Genomic DNA, 25,433 nt, shown 5'->3' on the forward strand with positions numbered 1-25,433 from the left:
CTTAGTCCTGAGGCTGTATCCCGCCTGATCATGCGTCCCAATGCCCAAAACCCCACTTATAGACTCGTACAATCGGGCCTCATCCTCTCGACCCTGAGCCCACCAACCTCCACGTTTAGTTGTAGCCTAGAATTCTCGTTAAAAAAAATGAAAAAAACAACAAATTCCAAGAGGAGGTTCAGACCCTCATTCGTGCGAAAGACATGTGCTTTGAGTCAATTTAAACTCACAACAAACCCTTGTGAGGAGAGTGAATTAATGATTTGATGCATTAATGGATGAGCTTGATTTTAAAGGGCGGTTAGTCTATGACACAATATCATATTTTATTGGCCATCAAAAGGGGGCAAGCCATAATGCATTTTTATACTTGGCTATCACAGAGCCGTTATACATGTTTGCTTTTGATTGTACATTGCCTTGTATGAAGAAATTGGTTACATGAGGGCAAGAAGAGCATATGCATTTGGTGCATCCCATTGAAACGATTGAACAATTTTTCAAGGATTTTCCCAAAAATGTCATGGTTGGTGAGGGTCATGATACTGGAAACTTCCTGCATTACGCTAACACTTTAAACTCCTTGCAAATGATGTTTCCCAATGGTGCACTTTAGTGCTATCAAAAACCCATTTAATTGGTTGTGATTGACTTGGGAGAGCTAAAAATCTACGTCATTATATGCTTTCTCCCCCATCTACCATATGTGCTATAATGAGAAAAAGCATGAGCATCAAGTGTGTGCTTTGATTGTGTGAGCACTTTTATGCATGAATGAAATTTCATTGCACCATTTTTTGCCTTATGCATTGGATTAGTGCCACCTTTGATGATAAACTTGGATGCGCAAAAAAGAAATACTTCTTGATGATAGCCTGAGAGCTTACCTTGTTGAAAGTACCATTGACATTGCATTCGTGCTTGATCAAGAAGTCTTGTACATTAAAACTTGAGTTTGGTATTGAGTGTGAATTTTAGTGCTGGACTTGAATGTCAACATGTTTGATTTTTTGAATGATCATGGGTGAGAAGTATCATTTTGAGCTTGTGATTGATCGTGCATTTTTAGTGCTTGTGCTGAATTTCAACTTCTTAAGAGCACTAATGATTTGAGTTGTTTTGAAGGGGTGTGGCAGGAGTGTGCATTCAAATGATCCAAGAAGGGGTCATCATTGCAATATATTGCAAAATTTGGCTACTTAGAGCCATTCCAATTGATGGATTAAAAGTTGTATATATGCTAGCTCATAGCCTTGTCAAAAGTTAAATTTTTTTCATGTGAGCTAGTGATTACCCAACTTCTTTTGAGAGATTTCAAGTATAAAATTTGACTAGTAAGAGCCATTCACTTTCATTTCATCAAGTTGCAGTCATCTCTAGCTCATAGTATGCTCTAAAATTGTTGAATTTCATGAGCTAATTGTTAGCCAACTTTTTGAAAAGCTTTAAATTGTAAAATTCAGCTTTCAAGAGCCACATCATTTCATCAAGTTGCATTATTTTCAGCTCTTAGCTTGTTTTAAAATTCCATACTTCAAGTGAGCTAGAAACTAATCTACTTTGAATCATGCATGAGAGATGGTAAAAATTGTAAAATTTTCTTATGTAGAAGCATTTTACCTCCCTCATTGTTGTTATGTATGCATGAATTTGCTACAAAGAGCATCATGTGCATAACCAAAGGCACTTTTTTTCTTGGGTTTTTTCCCTTTGGCAAATTCGGGTATGCAAGACCCTAGCTTTAGGTTTTCATTAATGTTTTTTGTGTGCTTTTGGATTTCAAATAAATGGATTTTGTAGCTTGTGTTTACACTTAGCTTCAAAAAGGCTTCTTTTGCAAATAAAAAGATCAAGAGGCTTCTCTACACAAAGGGGATGATTGCTCAAGGATGTTCAAAAGAGCATGAATAGGTGTAATCCTTCCATGATTTTGCTCTTTTTTCATCTCTCCATTCTCTATGCTTGCCTTAAGTGAAATTTTGCTTCTAAGCTATGGTTCTTTGATGTTCAAAAGCTAGGAATACTAAAGTTTCAATACTTTGCTTTATGAAATTAACTCATTAAAAAAATAGGTTTTTATGTGTGCTAATCATAGGTAATTGGCCTTGACCTTAGGTTAATGTGGGTTCATTTCTCATTAGTCCTAGACTCTTAGTGATAGTTTTAATACTCCATTCATTTTTAACATGACTTGGGCTATGATTAGGTTTTAGTCCTTTAGTCCAATTGCCATAAACATCTCATAAAGGAAGCAATAAAAAGTGCTAAAAAATGAATCAATGAAGCAAAAAAGTGTCAAGAAAAAGTAGCAAGATGCTACTAGGCACATGGAAAGAAATTTATATGTTATATTGTGTCTATGTGAGGCCTAGCGCCTTATTGGCACTTGGCAGGCGAGGGGAATCACCTTGGCTCGCTTGGTCAAGGCCCTAAACTGATGCCCTGGGTTGATAAGGGTTAGCCGTCACCTTGGTAGGCTTGTAGGCTTTTGAAACGCCTTCTTGAGGGTTCAAGGAGCCGAGAGTCGCACCTAGACTTGCCTTGGGGTGGTAGCCTTGTATTGTGCTTAACTTTTTTCAATGAATGACAAAAACAAAACTTCCACGAGCTTCAAAAAGCTGTGACAATGTATTAATAGATTAGGAGCTTTTTTATAGCTCGTAGACATGATAGATTTGAATGATTTATTAAGATTGGTCACATAGTTTTTAGGCTAATAGGTATATGGACTTGCATTATCCTAGGGTCTTAATTGATTTCTTGTGTTTCATGTATAAAACTGAAATTTTAAGTGGTTTAATCTTCATGATAGTTTGAGCATTTTTTTTGCTTTATGTTGTCTAGTTTTTTACTATGATTCACCCATCTTTTAAAAGAAAAAAATTCACTTTGCATTATTTTTCATTGTACTTCTTGTTTTGTATCCTTGTTGGCCTTTGATGCTCATTACTTGTTCTTATGTTTTGCAGCTCAACATTTCTTCCATGGACTTGCTTTCTACCATGTCACCATGTCTTGCTTCACCGGCACATGAGGACGTGCACCAAATTAGGAAGGGGGGAATGTTAGCAGAGGCTAACACAGGCTACACCAAATATGCATCAAGTGGAAGATATCTATGGATGTCACAATATTTCCCACTCATTTTGTATAAGTCTTGGGCTCACGTGGAGTTCCAAAGTTGTATATGGTAGTTTGAGTGATCAAGCTTAAACCCATAGTAGAAGGGATTGTGATGAAAGCCCTTAAAAGGAAGTCTTTAGGCAAGGAGGCTTCATTCTTGAGTATCCACTCTTGAGGATCCACTTTTGAGAGCTCCCTCTCTCTAGAGTGTTCACTCTTTGGCCTAGCCTTGAGCTTAATGTCTATGCTTGAGAGGCTAGTGCTAACCATTTTAATTAGTGTAAGCTCTTCTTGATTAATCTAATTCTTATTTTCTCATTAGTCTACTTCTTCTCTACATTTCATCTTGTCATGGAGTAGTCTTACACTTTCATTATTCTAGATTTGAGAGATGTATGTACTTCTTGCTAGTAACCACTCTTATCTCTCTACGACCAATTGATTTGCGATATTTAGCATCACAAAATTAGGTTGATTAAGTTAGGTCTTAATCTTGTAATTTTTGTGTGTGCCCTATTCTTTGCTTGTGTGTGTAGACAGGTTTTATGAAGCTCTAGCACCATTCACCTCATGTGTGTAAGCTATTGATGAAGTGTTGTAATTGACATGTGGTAATTAGTGTGTACTTATCATTAGTGTGGTTGGGATTTCTAGTCTATGGCAAGTCGGACTTGGGTGGGCTTGATGTGTGTAGGAGATTAATTGATTAGTGATTAGAGTAGGTTTAGAGTTAGTCTTGCCATGGCTAATCTCTACTTGCATTGGAGAGGTGATCTCTTGAATCCTCTATCCTATTCATACGATGCTCGTGCTTCCATGCCCTAGCCGGGTTGCCGGATCCACGGATTGGATAATTTGTGTGGGTTGCGATTAGGTCGTGCTACAACGCCTCCCTAAAAGATCCAATAATAACAGCTCGCTTCTACGTTAACTACTTCACATCCATAAAAAGAGTTCTCCTTAACGATAGCACAATATGTGAAAAAATTCTTGATTATTTCTTTGTCACAAAGTTCCAAAGCCGTGGTAGTCAACAAGACCATGGTCTTTTGAGAGTCGAAGATGCTCCTTTATTTGATCATAATACAGATGACACCATTATTGCATTTGTGGACAAGTACATAAGTATAGACAACTCCAAGATCCCATCAAACCTTCACAAAATACAGAGACATCATCACAAAAAGAATTTCCTTAAGAAAGGAAAATCCTGTTGCTTTGGTTTTCTATGGTTTCCCATGCCATTTACAATCATTTTAAGACCCACTCACAAGGACTACCAAAATCAAATTAGAAGTAAGAAAAGTTTTAAATGTATTAACAGCCTTGATACAGTTGGCACTAAAAATGACATGTCTTTTGAAGAATGGATGCAAAGCTTGTAGTTGACTTTTGAAGATTATGCTTTGACGATAAGCGACACACTATCCACTACAACACTCTTCTTGAAACAACATGTAAAGGACATTTACACAAATAATTTTAATCCCACGATTGCAACATTATGGGATGCAAACACTGATATTCAATTTGTCTTACATGCACATGGTATAGTAAGTTATTGCACATCAGACATGACAAAGATGGACAACACATGGATTGACGCAATAAAATCTCAATTTGATATTTGTGCTGCCAACAATGTAACAAAACTTGAGTGACTATGCAAGGTAGGAAACACTATTCTCAACACACACTTTCCAAACAAAAAACCGAGAAGACAAAAGTGGTATAGAAGAAAAAGAGACACGAAAACATTAAAAGCTAGACCTATGCCATCAGTCTCCAATAAGACATAGTTTCTGATGGAGATAGATGCACATGATTGTGTCAAGGACAAAATCACTAGTAGATATCATTTAAACAAAAAGCAGGAAATATCAAAAACGTTGAGAAAAACAAGAAAGGAAACTCAAGAAAAACCTAAATACCAAGACAAGAATTCAACCATGACACAAGTTGAACGAAGAAAGAAATATCAAGGGTTGAAAAAAGCTCTAAAGTAGATATATACAACTGAGATGGAAACCACTGAGGAGGATGGTAAGGATGTAATGAGTGTTCCATCCCATTACAAGAATTATACTCTCCAAGACCGAAAAATCATAGTCAAATGCAAAAAGGATAGATTTGGCCGAACCAAGAGAAGAGCCTAGATCTGCCTACATTGCAAATGACCTAACGAAAGAAGAAGAAGAGCCTTTTTTAAGCTTACTGAAAGAATACCAAGATATCTTTGCTTGGTCTTATAAGGATCTCAAAGGTGTTGATCCAGAAATCTGTCCACATACCATACCTATGAGAGATGCTGCGAAACCAAGTAGACAAAGGCCATACACATATAATGAAACATTTGCCAAAAAGATCAAAGAAGAGATTGAAAAGCTAAAGAAAGTTGAATTCATTTATGAAATTGAACACACAAATTGGGTGTCTCCAATTGTCGTAGTACCCAAGAAAAATGGAAAATTAAGAGAGTGTGTCAATCTCAAGAAAGTGAATGCAGCTACCATTAGAGACAACTTTCCTCTTCCAATCACTGAGCATGTTTTAGAACAAGTTGAAGGAAAATAAGCTTACAGCTTTTTAGATGGCTTTTTGAGATACAATCAAATTTTAAATGACCCCAAAGATCAGCATAAAAAAGCTTTTACAACTGAATTGGGTATTTTTGCCTATCGGGTTAACTAATGCTCCTGCCACTTTCCAAAGATTGATGAGTCATGCTTTCAAATAATATCTTTGGAATTTCTTGGAAGTATATATGGATTATTTATGTGTACATTCATCAATCCGGGCTGGTCATTTTGAATACTTCAAAAAGGTATTTGAGAAATATAGGCTTTATGGGATTTTCTTAAATCCTGAAAAGTACACATTTATGGGAAGACAAGGAAAAATTCTTGGACATATAGTGTCTAAAAATGACATAGCTACTGATATGGATAAAATTCATGTTATTGCTGATTTGCCTAGACCAACAATAGTCAAAGGGGTTCCAGCCTTCATGGGACATTGTGGATATTACAGACGATTTATTTATATGTATGCTATAGTTGCAAAACCCATGTATAGCTTGATTACACACTTTAAATGGACCGATGAGTGTGAAGAATCCTTCATGAAGCTTAAGCAAACTCTCACTTCAGCTTCAATATTGAAAGCACTAGATTGGAATAAGATATTCCACATACATGTAGATGCTTCCAATTTTTCCATTGGGTGTATACTAGCTCAACAAGAGACGGAAAAATTGATTTTCCTATTTCTTATGCTAGCAGAGAGCTGAATATGGCAGATAAAAACTACACAACCACCAAAAGAGAAGGATTAGGAATGATCTATTCAGTGAAAAAGTATAGAGATTACCTATTAGCTAACAAATTTGTGCTCTTTGTGGACCACCAAGCCTTATTGTACTTGGTCAACAAACCATGCAACATAGGAAGAATAGTGAGATGGTTCATCATTCTTTTGGAATTTGATTTCACTGTAGTTGTGAAAAAGGGCACCACTCATCAAAGAGCAGATCATTTGTCAAGGATTATATCAGGAGAACTACCTAAGGGAGTAGACAATGATCTACCAGATGCATATTTGTTCTCCATTGAAATGATACCTCAATGGTCGGAAAACATGGTATCCTTGATTACCATAGCTCAAGTGGATTTGCAAATACCACTTCCTATTACAATCCGAATAATTGAGCGATCGGCTATGTATCAATTACTAGATGGAAGGTTTCACAAAAGAAATCGAGATGGAATATTGATTTTATGCATTAATCCTGAGGAGAAAACCCAATACCTAAGTCAAGCACATATTATCGTAGTAGGACTTCACTTTGTGGAGGACCAAACTATGCAATGGATCTTGAGACTTGGAGTATATTGGCCAACTATGAAGTCTGATGCTCACTCATTTGTGCAAAAATTATCCTCAATGCTAGAAACAACCACCCATACCTCATGTAACATTGTTCCAAATATCACTTGTTCCTAAGTGGAGTAACTATCTAGTTGCTTACGTATCAACTCGAACATTTCCTGAGGATATGAGTAAACGCCACCAAAGAGCAATTGAAACTGAAGCAAGAGATTATGCTCTTATTGGAAACCAATTGTATCGGAGAGGTAAAGGTCAACATCTACGTCTTTGTGCAAATGAAGATGACTATATTTCCATTATAGAGCAAGCACATGCTTGATTAGCTGGAGGTCACTTTTCTAGTGAGACCACCGCAAGAGAAATGTTAATGGTAGCCATATGGTGGCCAATGCTTTTTCCAGATGCCAAGGAATGTGTTCAAAGGTGTGATGCATGCCAACAAGCAAAAATGCCAACCTGTGTAGATAGCATGCCCTTAAGACCACTGATGGGGTATAGACTTTGTTGGGCCAATACCCCCATCAATCTATACCCTCTAACTTTGTTTATGGTCTTGATGCCATACTGCCAATAGAAGCTCTATTGTCGATGCTAAGGGTAGCTAAGGATCTTGAGTGGACTGGACATGAATTATCAGAGAGACTTGAAGATTTAGAAAAGCTTGATGAGCAAAGGTTAACTGCTGTAGCTCACATCTATGCACAAAAGCAAAAACAAAAACAGTTTTTTGATTCCCATCTAATTACAAAAATCTTCAAAAAAGGGGACTTAGTTTTAGTCTATTCCCTTAAGCAACGCATTCCCAAGTTTAAGAAAAAGAAAAACTCACCGTTTATAATTGAAGATGTATCTCAAAGTGGAGAAGTTAAGTTGTCCACCCTAGATGGTGAACCAATGGCTAGTTGGATTAGTGGATGCTAATTAAAGAAGTACAACTTGCCACTAACCAACGAATTACTAGAAAGGATGCATGCAACTAAGCAAGAAAGTTAAACGACAACAGGTTATTGATGAAGCCCAAGAGAAAGCTCGCCTTCTAGTATTCAAAAGGAAAGCTGCTCTCAAAAATCAACAAATACCTATTCCCATCAACACTCTGGAACTAGACGAATGACTATGGGAATTATAGAAGGATGCAGTGTCAACAGATGATGAATGGTTAGATGGAATGGACCTTTGCATCAAAGTACAACTGAACAATCATAGCACAAATGCATTGGTCAATACAGGAGCTCGAGTAAATGCAGTTAGTTATTCCACATACAAGAAAGCAACAAGTCAATCTTTGACAGTAGGAGTATCGACTATTAAAGGATGCAACAAGAATCCAACACCGACATTGGGAGTAGTCAACTTAAATGTGATAGTACATGGATTTTCATGCCCTCATCAGTTTGTATGCTTACCAGAGAAACACACGAATGAGAAAATGATTCTTGGAATCTCATAGATGCGGATGTACAAGGCTATACCAGAGTGGAATACCAATCAGCTCAAGCTATCACCTAAAGGCGGACAACTTATTGTTCCAATTGCACCAAGCAAAGAGGAATGAAAAGGAGGTTACTAGCAGAGCAAACCATGAAGCAATCAATATTCTCCATCCTATCGGCAAGAAAATGCTACAATTAGCATGCAAGGAGTCAGGAAAATTTGGGTACGAAAAGCACAGCTTAAGGACAAGCCGATTAAAATTTGTGTGCCCAAAGCATCATCTATAGTACCAAAGACGGTTCCAAAGTTCAAAACACAAAGAGGAGCATCTTCGAGCAGAGAACCTAAAACAAAATGGACTTGGAAGAAAAAGGGGCACTTATCTTCTCCGTAAATTGTAAAACCGATCCAACAATGGAGAGTTAAGTCTCAAAAGACTCAACCACCACATTTTGATCGAGACAAACCAAGATACCAATGGCGGATAAAATCTCGACAACCATCATTATTGGTACCCACAACTCATGAAATTAGCATGCCAAAGCATCCTGATGGTACAATAAAGCAAAGAGCACACAAGCTACAAGACTTGCTCTTTAGAAGACAGCAAAAGAAAACCTCTACATCAGAAACCCTTGAGTTAATTACTCAAGACCCAACTCTTGTACAACATAATGGTTTTAACTGGATTGATCTTCAAAGCATGGTAGAGTCAACCAAGGCTATGCATAGACATGATTGTAAAACCCATGCACACAGTCGTCTCGGAGTACACCATCTAGGAGGGTGGAAGGGAACTAAGTAACTAAGGGCAATGTTTGAAGAGGAAGAAAAAAGTTTGATGTTAATTGTGATTTTTTTGCAAAATTACCTAATAATGCCCTTAACAAGTCATCAATAGGGGAAATTTAACTGATAACATCTCCCTGGTGAGTGTAAATAGTGTATATACTATGAGAAAATCATCAAAAATTGGTCTTTTTTTGTTATTTTTCTTGATATTGGGACTTAAAAATAGAGAAATCCAATAAAAAACAATAAAGCTGTGTTTTTTAATGAATTTTTTTAATTATTTTATTTTCACTTTGCTTTTTTAGCACATTTTGTTATTTTCTTTGATTTTTTTAATAAACAGGTCAAAAATTAATAATAAATAGCAAATGAGCTTAGATGGAGAAACTGAAGATACGCTGATGATCAAAAGGAAAGGTGGACAGACACAAAAAATTTCAATCAAATCGACAGATAGAAGCGGGAAGCCTAAATTGGGCTGCCAAGGCCTGCTTTCGCAAAATTCTTACAGAATGAGCTACCGGAATCCGATTGAGGAATTTTTGAGTCTAATATAGATTTCACGGCCTAGTAGAACTAACAGGGGTTTTTGGGAAAAAATAGTTTGGGAAGTCCGAGTATAGATATCCAGGGTAGTCTAAAATCACCTCATTTCCACTAGTTGCCCTTGGAGAAGAGAGCTTTCAACCTTCTTCGCGCGTGATTTTCTGAGTCCACAGTCGCCCATTTACAGCGCCGTCTCACACGAGACATGAGGGGTAAGTTTTATACTTATCAATGATCACTTATATATGGCCGGTAGCAAGTCTAAGCTCAAGGAAAAAACCCTAGAAATCGAGCAGTGCACGAAGTTCTACGACCAAAAATTGAACATAGCGGCCTGACGGCTCAACCAAACTGGACGAGACTTGAACTGTAGCATGACCCTATATAATAGAACACTTATATATCACCAGTTCACCATTCGGCAGGGGTCGATGGGGGTCCCAAGTAGAAAAGCTAGGTTTTTGCCAGATGCCAAAACTGGATTCTGACTCCACGGACAGCTTATAGACTAGGTCTATACACAATGTACATGGATGGTTTCATGAAAATAGTTAAGACAAGTTCTCGAACAGCAAAAAATAGCTCAAAGGCTACAAATCATCAAATTTGACAAATGAAGTCAAACTGACTCCAAATGGGCCAAAACTGGATGGGGTAGCATCAGGACTATGTAGCAGACAAGTCCATAGCTTCAAAAGTGACTTACCAACTCCACATACCATCTAGTCACAAAAATTAGTGATTTTAGAGTTGACAAAGCACGAAGTGATGCCGACAAGACAAAACTTCACCAAATTCAATTTAGGACTTGTTTTAGGTGTATTGAATATGTTTAGGTCAAAAAAATAAGTTTAGTAAAAAAAATGGACTGCTGTAAATAATCATGATTATTTACTTTTGTACTTTTTTGGCTTGAAAATGGTACCTTCACTTCACCTATCACTTGTCCACATCTATTACATGCCACATTTCAAGTATGATCTAAAATGATCAAGAAAGACTTGAAAATTGTTGAAAAAGGGAAAGGAGTCCTTCCAATCCAAATTTTGAGTTATCTGTAACATTTTTTGATCCAAACCCATATCTCATACACAGAGTCTACATCATGCCTAGAACCAAGTTGCACCAAAAAATGTCCATTTTGATGAAAAAATGAATAATCGTGATTATTTAGTTTCTTGCCAAAATGGGGGGAAATTGCAACTGTGACCTTATGGGACCAAAGCACATGATGCCCTAAGCCCATTGACCAATTTAAAGCAAATTTGGATCTCAAAATCTCAAAATCACTTGATATCTACTGTTTCAGAAACTGAAACAATAGATATACAGGAAACCTAAATGTGACACCATTCCCACCCAGTGCACTCAAATGAGCCCACACTTCACTCAGAGCACCTAAATGGTATATACTTCAAGCCTATCATGTCAGAAATGCAAGAGTTGGAAAAAATCTTCAGCTGTAAATAATCGCGATTATTTACTTTTGTTGCAAATTTTTGCTTGAACTTTGTGATTTTGATCTTTACATGTTTTTATGCATCTATGCATGTTCCAAAATTGATTTGAAGCAAGTTGGACTCAATTTTCCAGCAATTCAGACTCAAGGGAATTTCAGAGCGGAAATTACAAAATGTTCTAACTTTGGCACTGTATTCACTTAACAGGAGAAATGCAAGCTGTCTGAGAAGGCCAAGAAAAGGGTGTCCCAAAAAGAGAAGCTGCAAGAGTTTCCACCCTACCAACTGGAACCAAGTTTAGTAAAGACGGCCAAGGCAACATACTTGTCAAGAGAATAGCTTGACAAAAACAACACCATAGTTTTCACAAGCAGGTTCAAGAGTGAAGAAGGACACCAAGTAGAGTTGCAGCTGCTACCGAAAGAGATCTATCATGTTGAGGAAAAACCAGACACAAAGGAAGCTAACAGAAGGCTGGGCCTTAGGGATTTCTACGACCAAGAACCATGTCACGTAGATTTCCAGAAAGCTTATGAGCTATTGTCTACAATTAAAGAGGATGGATCAACCCAAATTACTGACCAACAAGGGCAGAAAGTTGAAGTGGTAATCACAAAGGAAATTGTGGCGGAGGCACTAAAGTTGCTGACTGAAGGGATGACAATACGGGCCAGAGACAGAAAGACAATAGGCACATTCACCAAGGAGACTGTTGTTGCAACTTTTGCCGACCTCATCCAAAGGCAAGTGGAAGAATCAACACCTTTGTATCATCAGCACTTCCACTTTCTAGCAAAGAGACCGCCACGGTACACCACCCCAAATCATGCAGTTGCGACTACCTTCACCCAAGTGTTGAAGTCGAAAACCAATCAACCAATTGATCATGCAAAGTATGTGCTGACAACGCTGAAGGGCATCAAGAAAGAAGGTAAAATCACCTATCTGGGCATGCTTGAAGTACTGACGAGAATAACATATCATGCTATTGGCATGGCCAACAATTTGTCACCCGCCCCAGATCAAAACACATGGATTGTGTCTGCACAGCCTTCTCCAAGAACTATGAGTTCATCAAAGAGAGTTTATAAGTCTAATGAAGTATCTACCAAAAGCTCCCACAAAGCTCATAGCAGTGAAACCTCGGACAATGAGGAGAGAAGGGCTAGAATTGAAGAGATGAAGAAGAAAGTTGTAGCCACGCGCATCAAGAAGAACCTTAGCAATAGAAGGCAAGGTTTGAAAGGGAAAAACATACTTATGAAAGAAGCCGCCAAGCTGTAGGTGAGGACACGACAAAATGGGTTCCAAGAGAGATAAGGGGACCTTGAACCAAAAATCCTGCAAGAAAAGAAGCAGAGGATCTTGTGGAGTACCTTGAATGAATGTATGCAGAGTCCGGAGAGAGGCAGAAGCCCTCAAGTTAAAAGAAGCTCAAGAAGCTGAGAGGAAAGAAAGAGAAGATGCGGTAGAGCAACAAAGACAAGCGTAGGCCACGGAGCAAAGCGAGACACAACAGTTGCACGAGGAAATGTCTCCAAAGCCCAACTCACCTGCTATGGAGCAGACAGACCACCCAATGCCAAGCCCTCCCTCTTCACCAACAGTTAGACCCAATGAGGGAAAGGAAGCCAAAGAAAAGGATCCTAAACAGGCAGCAACCAGTTTTGAGCAGTTCAAAGCAACAGAACAAATAGAGGCCACACCATCCACGAAGCCTCAAGAAGAAAAAGCAACCAAGGCAACCGCAACGCCTCAAGGAGAGGTAGAACCCCCACCGCAACCACATTTGGTGCCACAAGCAATCATCATAGAACCACCCAAGGACCCACAAAACCAAAACGGTTGAAACATCTAGATAGCCTACAGAGTCTGAAGAATGGCAAACAAATGATGAAGTCATCCTACAAGTAAATGAATATGCAAGGCAGATGAACAGATGACAGAAAAAATGCAAACAGCAGCACTTAGCCGTAGTGCTAAGGCTAGAGAGCTGGAAATGGTCATCGATGCTCTACAAGGAGAGTTAGATGATGACAGGATGAATGTCATGTAAGATCTACAAAGACAAGTCAAAAAATTGAAAGATGAAGCAGAAAAACACCAGCTGGCCAAAGAGAAGCAGCAAAAAGAAATGGAGGAGCTGGGAGAACTTCTCACCCAGTTATCCGATGTCTGCAAGACCAAAGATCAACAACATACAAAGGTAACAAATGAGCTCCTAACCACAACTCTGTCAGTACAAAAGATCCAAGTGCAACTCAATGTAGCGAATGCTTCTTTGCAATACTTAGAGCAAAGAATTAAATGATCAGGTAGCTTTTTTGAGACAGATTAGAGAAAATCATGTTGTCGCCTCAATCAAAGGCACGGATGAAGTCTATAAGGCTTTGTAAAAGAAGAATAAGGAACTCGAGCTAGAGCTAAAGCTAGATCAATCACAGAGAAGAGACCTTGTACTAATGCAAGTATAACAAGAAGAACAACTGCTCAAGGAGATAACCATGAAAAAGAGTCAATCAGCTGTTGTGAGAGGGACAACAAGAGACACAAGAAGAAGCCGGTACCTCTGAGCAACCAAATGTTGAAATTCCCTCAGTCTCTTTTGCTGAAATGGAAACACAGCCGACAGAAGGGATACAAGAAGAATATTCTCAAGTACCACTAATTGATGCTGAGCAAGTGCCCATGGTCCAACTTTCTAAAGCTAAGGAAGATGTACTCAAGGAGAAGTTGCTCAAGACACAGATGCTGAATGGAAAGCAGCAAAGGATTGGGAGTTAAGACTTCTCCACTCAGTCAATGTCACTCAACTCACTCCCAACCATATCAATGCACAATGGCATCAAAAATCATTGCCATATCCTTTGATCAAGGTAGAGCTATTACAGGTCAAGGAAAGATTATACATGATATGCAGGTAGAAGGCACAGAGGATGTCCATCCCAAGTGGAGAAAGAGCTGGTTGAACAAGAATCCAAGATATCTATTTTGTTCACACGAGCACCTGCCGCACTTCAAAATGACCCAACCTTTTGTCATGTACCACGGGTAAGGACATGGCAAGCACATGAAGCACTAAATAAGAAGCGGTCTACATGGCTAAACTACCGACGATTGCCAGCTCCAGAGCAGAGAACACTAACATCGGAATACATGGTGAAAACCCTATCGGGCGCCATGACTTTCTTCAAAAGTCTTCCTGACCTCTCATGTGCCATGCTATATAAGATTTTCCGAATGCTGCTCACATGTATTGAATCTTTTCACGAGCCGAAGCAAGCAAGAGCACCATGGATGTTGTTCCTTGAAGGCAATAAGGGTCTCTGCTACGACCTAAGCGGCCAGCCTTCCAAAGAAGTCCTTTATGGATTCTACGCCCGATGCATGTTTTTTCCATCTAGCAATATGTTGGTTTTGAGGAAGCATTTTATACAGGGTTCTTTACTTGGCAAACAAAGATATTTGGGCTAGTGATAAGCAACCTAGCATCCAAATTTTTTTGACTATTCAGCCATTGAGCTTAAAAACAGAGTCACCATGCAGTTCTTGCAGGTTCCTGTCAAAGAGAGAAGACTCAGATATGAGAAAGCCCTCCACAAGCTTTAAGACCGTCTCGCTAGCCGTGCCGTCAACCCGAAGACTACTTCAATCCATGAAGCTGTGTCAAGGGACGACACAGTCAAGGAGGGGGGAATGTTAGCAGCAAGCTAACTCAGATATCATTTTTCGGAGCTTTCATTGTAAAAACACTTATTATTTTGTTGAATTGAGAATATTGTAACTCCTACTTTCTAGATGAACATTGTAATTGATGAGCTAGGGCTACAAGCTTCCATATTGTATCAACCTGTCTTTAGTTAGAGCTCCTAGATTATTAGTTTTAACCACCAAAAACTTGGCTAAGGTATAAAGCCAATTTTTGTAATTTTTTAAAAAGTTTTTTGGATAATGAAGCATGTCGCTCGCTTCTCTCCTTCTCGCGCTTCCCACTCCCTCCCCGGTTGTCACACTGCAGTCGCATCTATTGCATTGCAACCGCAGATAAGAGATCTACGCATTGACGTAAACATTTCATAGTAATCCATAGCTTTTGGCGTCGTCGACTGTGGCCTAATCTCATCATAAGTAGGAATTTAAGCTTAAAAATAAAAAAATAAGTATAGACCCCCTATTGGGGCATCATTGCTAAGCATTTAGATGCATTCTTGGTCGAAAACGACTAGGTCAAAAACTCACTGCTGTTAATAATCGTGATTTTTGCACTTGATCTAAAGTGAGATTTGAGACCATAAGCATGTGTGCTTAGGTCTTATAAACATGTCTTAGAAGTTTCATAATGTTTGGATGTCGTTTGATGCTGTAACGGATGTGATTTTTTTGCCGATGAGCAATTAGCTTTTGGTGATTTTTGTCATTTGAGTGTAGCCTGAGTTAGATGTGAGTTGTTTGTTGTTTTCCAAGAGATTGACAACATCTTGTAGCCTCTATGCCGTAGTCAAGTCAGCTTTGTCCCATGGACTGCCAATTATATTTGTGGTTCTCTCTACATCTGCAATAAGATAGAAGTGAGGCTAGACACCCGTCCCACAAAAACCAATACTCCAAACATGAAAAATGTGAATACGAAGAGCACATCAAGTTGTCATTTGACAACTTGTCAAATGAAGAGCACATCAAGTTGTCATTTGACAAGTCAGCCATTTCTTGGCAGTTAATAAATTCATAGTATTTAACAAAATGATGTGTTATCACATAGATTCCATATACATGCCTTCGATCTTCTATAGCTGGTGCCTTTACATACAAAACAAACTACATGTTATTCCTATTGAGATATTTGAAAGGTCTCATATGAGTGCATTGAGTCTATTTAGCTGGAGTTTTAGGGATACAACTTTACTTTGCAGCAATGATACATGCTGCTCTAGATTAGCTATTTGGAAATTGGGTTCATAATTAGTGGGTGGAGGATTCATTTGTCTTAGTTGTTCTATAATATGTGCCATGATCGATGGCTCATCACCACCTCCACATAATTCTTTGAGAACTTCTACAATTGTCCCTTCAATCCTTTGAAGGTGAGGGTCATCAAGAGTGTCCACCAACTTGTGTGGTTATATTCGACTGCTTGTCATGCTCCATTGTGAACCTGCAATAACAGAAACCACATGTTATTTTGATTCTAAGCATGATACAATAAGAGGAATAACTGAAAGAAGATGAAAGTAAAACCATCAACAAAGGCATTGACACCTACATCACTTTATTTTTCAATGACCTGAAAACTTAACGTTCTATTTGCCGCCGCTACGAGAAGAAACAGTCATACCTTGGTTGAGAATTTGCATAGATATTGTCACTCACAAATATACTAGGAACATCTTGGTATGTTTCATCATTGGAAATGCCACCCATTTCCAAAGTGCCTTGATTTTACTCAGGTGCACTCCACGTCCATGATATGGTGTTATCCATGCAGACGAAGGGTAATACTTCCTACTTTTGATCATTTTGTGCAAAGTTGAAAGAAATTCATTCCCAAACGGATGCGTTAGTTTAAAATTCCAAACATTATTGCTTTATCAAAGATATTACTCGACGTCAAACAAACTCTACTTTTCAACTCATCGATTCCATACAATGCATATAACTCAAGGCCCTTGCTAACATCATTGAATGAGATGTTATGTTCGACTTTCTCAAAGTGTGGTTGGACTTGCTCTTTCAAACAGTACCCAGCCATGCCTTAAAAAGTGTGCAAGCTGTGTTGTTTCAATGCACGATAGAGAAATGTTTTGCCTACAGGAACTATCGGGTCCTACCCTAAGTACCCTTTTATTTTCCTATTGATCACTATCAATGATGTCACCATAGACAAGAAACCATTTAGAACTGTAAATGGAATGAAGTTCCATCCCTCTCAATCGAGCAAATTTCTCCCAGGCTCTCTTGCTCTAGGGATGGATGCATGCATTGTAGAAGGTTTGTATCAATAACCTGCCCACCACGCGAGATTGTAATACTCACCTCCATCACCTTCATTATGTCAGCAACCACCTTTTTATTTCCTGCCTTCCTTTATTTTGAATGTGTCCATCATTTGCATTGCCATTGAGTTGTACTTCTGCTTTCAACCGTGCCATATCTTCAACTCTATCATGTGACCACACTCAACTTGCTACAACTATATGGTGCTTAACACTTCAACAACTCAATAGACTGCACAATGGTTATGTCAAGATCTTCATCACATAGTCAAATGCAGAATATTGTTTGTAATCCCAAACATGAATTGTTGGTTGCAAGTTGACTCTGTCCCTGCCCACCTGTGAGTGATGCAGAGACACACACAGAGACAAGACACACACACACACACACACACACACACACACACACACACACACACACACACACACACACACACACACACACACACACACACACACACACACACACACACACACACACACACACACACACACACACACACACATAGAGAGAGAGAGAGACCTCTCACCAGGTTACCTCAATGCGCACAGACCAACAGTTGACTTCCTCTGCGGACATGGACAATAGCACACAAAAAGAAGTTTTGCAACATTCATAAATGCCAAGGGCAGGAAATAATATTTGGCCATGATTCACGTTCCATCTCCGCCACCTATCCTCCTCCCCTGCCTTCTAGAGTTGTTGCCTAGATGTACCTCGTTTACTCTTTCCAAACTGCACATAATCTTGTTTGATTCCCTCTAATCGAGTTGCTTCTCAAAATGGTGCCCACATAATGGTATTTCTTTAGCAACATTTGTATTTGATTGAATGGAATTATCCACATAGAATTTTCATTAGGAAGTGCCATCGTACAATAGAGGTAATCAAACATTGTTCATACAATCATAAGGTCTTCATTGAATTTTCTAGGTCATGATAAATTTTGTTATAGGATCCCCTTGCTCCCAATGTTGGCAACTCTCCATATAGTTGCTAATATGGGGTAGGTGTAGGTTTTAGGGAGGCTATCTCCATGGAGTGAACATCTAATTTGTCTTCAAAAGAGGCCACTATCTCCCTTAGGGTAGAGAAGGTGGCTCCTAGGCTTCCCATCTCCACAATTTATTCATGCTTCTTCAACAAGAACATATATGGACTTTTTGGGGCAGCTTGAGCCCTTTGACCATAAATTAGTTTCATGTGAGGTCATAAGGCCTTTCTTAACATCATGGAATGCTAACCCATAGGGTGATAGTAGGTAACACTTCAATCTCAACCCCTCAAGGTTGTATGATAGGACATGATGTTAGTGGTAATAATAAAACTAAGCAATTGGTCCCAAGCATGGGAAATACAATTGCCTACAAGGTTATGATATTGTTGATGTTATAAATCTGATAGTAGTATGTGGGCACCATTTTGGGAAGCAGCTCATCAAAGGGAATCAAACAAGATGTTGTGATGTCTGGAAAGGGAAAATGGGGTACATATAGGCGACGACTTTGGGAGGTAGGGAAGGAGGACAGGTGGCAGATGTGAGGTCCCCAAATCCAAGAAGATTGGGGCGACTTGATAGATGGCCTTCCTTTATTCTCCTTTTTCGTTGATGACACCCTACTCCGTTTTCACAGAGTAGAGATACGAGAAACAGAAGAGAGGAAGTCCTCTATCCATCATGTTTGTGGTTATAAGGGTCATACACCACAGGCCAGATCGATAAATCAAGGATTATAATGAGAGCTATTTCCTATAACATAGAGATGAAATCCCATTGACATATTTAGAATCCATAAACAACGCCTTTTTCCCCACGTTTAAGAGGCATAGCCGATATTCATAACCCTGAATATGATATGAGACAAGTCTAAACTAACTAGTAACTTTGTAAAAAGTACCTGACTAATCGGGTCAATAGCTTTTAGGGGAACATATATTTGGGATTGTTCAACTCTTGGCACAATGAGTCTCTAATTTCGCTTCTCTTAATAAGAGGGAGTGGAGAGTTTCTCGACAATCAAGACCACCCATCCTTGGTTGGCAACCTGAGCCAACCCCCACTTTCCACCCCACACTGACACTTTTTAGCTTGTTTTCTAATTACTACCACACTGTTTTACATATACAAACAGTGTTCTTTAATTCATTCCAGACACTATTCTTTTATACATCCCTTCAAAAAATACCAAAACAATTCAAACAAGGCCTAATGAAGACAGTCCCATATTTCAACAAAAATAACTTTTCCAATTTCTTATGAGTTGCCGCTACCCGCAAACTTTCTCTGTCTAACCAATAGAGCCTTTGCAAAGCATTAGGAAGAGAATGTTGGAATTAGGGTTGCAGAGAAACACACACAGCTTGGAGAAGATGAAGGAAGCTCAAGGCACACAATAGAGAGTGTATTACTTAGTGTGCAATGGAAAGATAGGTAGCCCTAGAGTGATGGGCGTATATACAATGCACGGGGAAAAAAACCTCCTAAAGAGGGGAAAAAATGCCCCGGAGGTCCTAGTGTGTTCACACACATCACTACCACATGTATATGGTAACAAATCCCCCCTAGAGTGATGCAGTGAACGAGAGCTGGCACATGAGTAAAGGGAAGTGCCATGCCCTGAGGACAGGATCAGTCCACAAAGGGGAGTAAGCCCAAAGCTTTGCGGAAAGCTTCAAGCTTCTCACGAGACAATGCCTTTGTGAAAAGATCTGCAAGGTTGTCCTGTGTTGGCACATAAGCCAAGCTGATCTCTCCTGCTGAGAGCCTCTCCCTGACATAGTGGTAATGCACCTCAATGTTCTTTGTGCGAGCATGAAAAACTGGGTTCCTCACAACTGCCAATGCACTCTTATTGTCAGTGTAGATAGTGTTGGCAGTGTCCTGTCCAACACCCAAATCAGCCATAAGGCATCTGAGCCATACACACTCAACCGTAGCTGTGAAGACTGCCCTGTACTCAGCCTCACAACTCGAAGTGGCCACAGTAGGTTGCTTCTTGCTCAACCATGATATACATGAACTGCCAAGCATGAAACAAAAACCACTTGTGGACACTGGCGTGTCAAAACAACCAGCCCAATCTGAGTCCAAAAAAGCATGTAAGTCTGGCGGCAATGATCCCCCCTTGGGATAAAACAAGCCAAGATGTAAAGTGCCACTAAGGTAGCAAAAAATCCTCTTGATAGCCTGCCAATGCTTAGACCCTGGGCTATGCATAAATCTGCTGACCTGTGAGACTGCAAACTGAATATCCGGCCTCGTGTTGCATACATAAATGAGGCAGTCAACAACAGTTTGGTAAAGAGTAACATCAGCAGGATCGCCAGCATCATGTAGACTCAACTTCAAACCTGTTTCCATGGGAGTGGCAATAGGTTTGCAATCCTCAAGTCCAAACTTACATAGCAATGTCTCTATGTAACTTTTCTAACACAAGGAAATACCACCATCAGACTGCTTAAACTGTATACCCAAGTAATGATGCAGGATCGCCAGCATCATGTAGACTCAACTTCAAACCTGTTTCCATGGGAGTGGCAATAGGTTTGCAATCCTCAAGTCCAAACTTACATAGCAATGTCTCTATGTAACTTTTCTAACACAAGGAAATACCACCATCAGACTGCTTAAACTTAAAGAGTAACATCAGCAGGATCGCCAGCATCATGTAGACTCAACTTCAAACCTGTTTCCATGGGAGTGGCAATAGGTTTGCAATCCTCAAGTCCAAACTTACATAGCAATGTCTCTATGTAACTTTTCTAACACAAGGAAATACCACCATCAGACTGCTTAAACTGTATACCCAAGTAATGATGCAATAGCCCCAAATCTTTCATCTTGAAAGTAGCATTCAAATCAGCCTTAAATACAGCAATATGTCTCTCATTTGGTCCAGTGATCAGCAAATCATCAACATAAAGAACCACAATGAGAAGTACATCACCCTCACGTTTTCCATACAATGTGCTTTCTATTGGACTGTTACGAAAGCCTCGTTTAACCAAATGAGTGTCAGCTTTCTCATACCAAGCACGAGGAGATTGCTTCAACCCATACAAATCCTTCTTACATCTGCACACTTTGTCCTCTTGTCCTTTTATGACAAAACCGCGAGGCTGCGTACATAAACTTCCTCAAATATGTCACCATTCAAGAAAACAGTAACAATGTCTGATTGATGTACATCCCAACCAAAATGAGCTGCCAATGCACATAGAAAACGTACAGTAGTCATACAACAAGTGGGAGCAAAAGTCTCTTCATAATCTATGCCTTTTTGCTGTGCATAACCTTTTGCAACAAGTCGAGCCTGTGTTTCAACTCGTAAACCCACTTCGTACCAATGTCCTTTTTTCCAGGAGGCAAATCATATAAATTCCATGTGGCATTTTCTATAAGTGCATCATATTCTGATTGCATAACACCCATCCAATTTTTTGAATCCTGTGCTTCATCAAAAGACAGAGGCTCCTCAACATCATGTAAGCTAGACACAGCCAAAGCATAACAATTTGATGCATAAGATGCATGGCGAGAGCCTGAAGGAGTACGACTAGACAAAGGCGCATCCAATTTACTGTCACGCAAAGTGTGCACCAGCCATTTTGGCATACCTCTAGCCTGCTCATTTTCAGCCCTTTCCTCATCAAGTACATCATGTACATCTGCATCAGTAATAGGCTGATCTAAAACATTTTCAGAAACCCCCATAGACTGTACATTTGCCTCATTCGAACTTACATTCGTATTTCCACCACTGAAAAGAGGCAACAAAGTGTAATAAATGTTCTGTGAGCTTACATTACTGTCTCTAGTACATGACAGCAAGGGCTGAACATAATCTTCCACAAACACTACATCCCGAGAAAGCAGAATACGTTTTGTTTGCGGATGATACAACTTGTAACCTTTGCTTTCAGCACTATAACCAACAAAAATACATTTGACAGCCTTATCATCCAATTTTCTTTGTTGCACTTGTGGCACCAAAGCATATGCCAAACTGCCAAAAACACGCATGTGCTCAATAGAAGGCTTTCTATCATGCCATGCTTCATATGGAGGAATAGACTGCAAAGCTTTCGTAGGACACATGTTAAGTACATAATTGGCACACATGATGGCCTCAAGCCAAAAAGAATGCGGCAAAGCTTGACTTTTGACCATACATCGTGCCATTTCCGTCAGTGACCTGTTTTCCCTCTCAGCAACACCATTTTGCTGAGGTGTATAAGGCACTGTACATTGGTGTTTTATCCCACAACTAGCAAGAAATGCATTAAATTCATGAGACATATACTCCCCCCCTCGATCGGAACGGAGGGTGCCCATAGTACATTTTGAGACATTTTCAGCCAAAGCCAGAAATTGTTTGAAGCACATAAAAACTTCGGACTTCGCTTTAAGCGGAAATACCCATGCATGCCTGGAGTAATCATCAATGAAAGTCACAAAGTACAGGTAATTGCCCAAGGAAGGAGTTTACATGGGCCCACAAACATCACTATGCACAAGCTGCAACCTGCATGTGGCCCGAACTGAACCATCCTTTGGAAATTTAGAACGTTGCATCTTACCCAAAATACAGCCTTCACAAACATGTTTGACAGGTGCTTCAAGAGGCAACAAAGAGGCAACCATATCAAATTTCTGCAAACGTAGCAAACTGGCAAAATTCAGATGACCAAAACGTGCATGGCAAAGTTTCGCATCTGAAATAGCCCTTGAATCTGCAACAGCATTTGCAAAATTTTGTCCACACTTGTCATACAAAGTGAGCTTATACAGCCCACGGCAAAAAGCCCAGATGCAACAATTTCATCCCAAAATTGAGATCATGAACTGTACATTTGTCATCCACAAATTTGACTACAAGTCTGCAAATACAGACAAGAGATTCTTCTTGATCCCAGGTACATAAAGTGCATCAACAAGTGTGAAGGAACTGCCATTAGTGAGCACAATCTTTCCAACTCCCTGAATTGGATAAGAGGCGTTGTTGGCACAAGTGAGTGAACCATGAGGGACAGACTCAAGAGAGGTAAACAATTCACGATGTGAGGTAATGTGTTTTGTAACACCACTGTCGAAATACCACACATGTGAATCTACACCTACTGACAAGCATGCATCATGGATAGCAGGATTGTAAGTGCACTCTGCGCTAAAAGCCCATTCTGCATCAACATCAGCAACACAGTCTCCTTTCACAGAAGACTCAACAATGGCTGCATTTGTAGTGGAACCATCATTTGCAGTGGAACCACCCTCTTTCTTCTTAGCCTCTTTGGCCTTCAGCTTAAGACACGACTTGATCAAGTGATCATTAGCTTTACAATAATGGCAACGCATCTTCTTTTTGCCCTTATCACCAGAATTTCCATACGAATTGCTGCCAATAGAAGCATTAGGAACAGAATTTTTTCCACTCGCAGCAGAACCATAAGAAGTGGCTGCATTGCTGTTACCACCCTTTCTTTGAGAAGCAATAAAAGCCTGTTTAACTGCACGACGCTGTCTAGTCTTGTTTTTTCTGGAAAGTGACTCTTGCAACAGCAATGTGCATAATGTATCAAACTTGACAACTTATGGATTTTCCTTGGGTCATAAGTCTCCAAGTACTAGCAAAAGTCTGGTAAGAATCTGGAAAGGCATCAAGAACAGTCTGCACAAGGGAACTGTCTGAAATAACTTCACATGCAGAAATAAGTTTCTCATTGATATCCTTGACACTAGCAAGGAAAGTGTCCATATCATCTTCCTCATGCATAATCTTTGACTCGAGCTCTTTACATAGCAAAGCAATTTTAGCCTCATTGCGGCTTGCATAAAGACCTTCTAGAATATCCCAAGCCTGTTTTGCAGATTTTGCTGAACGGATGTGAGGAACAATGGTGCGCTTCACAGACAACGCAATCAATGCATGAGCCCGCACATCCTTAACATCCCAATGAGCTTGTTCTGCCATAGGCAAAACAACTCTAACAGCTGCAATCCTTGTAGCAAGACCTGCAACATCCTCAACATCGCCTACATCCTCAGAACCAGGACGTACATCAATTCCCTGCACAATGTTCCAGACACCCTTTGACACAAGAACATGTTGCATCATATAAGCCCACATAGGGTAGTTGTCCCCATCCAACCTGTCCTCAACAGCAAACATCTCGAACACATTTGTGTTGTTGTTGTCAGCCATGGTAAATGCTGCACCTGATGTGAAAACTGCCCAAAAATAGGAGAAACGGAGCGGGAACAACCTGTGCTATATAGCCCAAACCGTAGAAGACTATAAGGCACCTGTTATGCAAAAAACGGGACTGACAAAAATTCAGTACAAAATGACAAAATAGCCTGTGCAGTACTGCTTGTAGTGGAAACGGAGGCCGAAATGAGCCCAAATCTCACTGAAATCGGAGAAAGTGAGCAGGCGTGTGCTGGAGCAGCTGGCGACTAAGCCCAGGAGGATGTGACTTGCTCTGATACCAATTGTTGGAATTAGGGTTGCACAGAAACACACACAGCTTGAAGAAGATGAAGGAAGCTCAAGGCACACAATAGAGAGTGTATTACTTAGTGTGCAATGGAAAGATAGGTAGCCCTAGAGTGATAGGCGTATATACAATGCACGGGGGAAAAAACCTCCTAATAAAGAAGGAAAAAATGCCCCGGCAGTCCTAGTGTGTTCACACATATCACTACCACATGTATATGGTAACAGAGAATGGGGTCTAGGAGGGCCTCTTTATTTGGCAATATAAGGAAGTCAAACCCTTAGTATTAAGAAAGTAATCAAAGGAAAGCTTTTGAATTCAAACATGCAAAATGGCTAGTTTATTTGAATTCAAAGTTTCTCCCCAAAATAGAATTTAAAACCTAGCAGGTAAAACCATAAGTAGCATATCTATGGAAAGAGCTTGATGCGTTGATTGCAAATCTATGATCTCCACTCAAATCAAAGATCATATGTGGGAGCTATAGAAGGCCGAAAATCATAAAAGTTTCCACCTCCTTTTTGGGGGGAAAGTGCATCCTTTGACCACTCTTACACATCTCTTACACACCCACCATTCTTGCACACATGGCACACACCTATTCGTCAAAATGTTAATCACCTCCATAAGCTCATGGAAAATAAAGAGGCCCTCCTACACCCCATCCTCTTCCTAATGGATTTATTTGCTATCCACAAATTA

The sequence above is a fragment of the Adiantum capillus-veneris genome, chromosome 20, assembly GCF_014529385.1.
Source record: "Adiantum capillus-veneris isolate H3 chromosome 20, ASM1452938v2, whole genome shotgun sequence".
Taxonomy (NCBI): Eukaryota; Viridiplantae; Streptophyta; class Polypodiopsida; order Polypodiales; family Pteridaceae; genus Adiantum; species Adiantum capillus-veneris.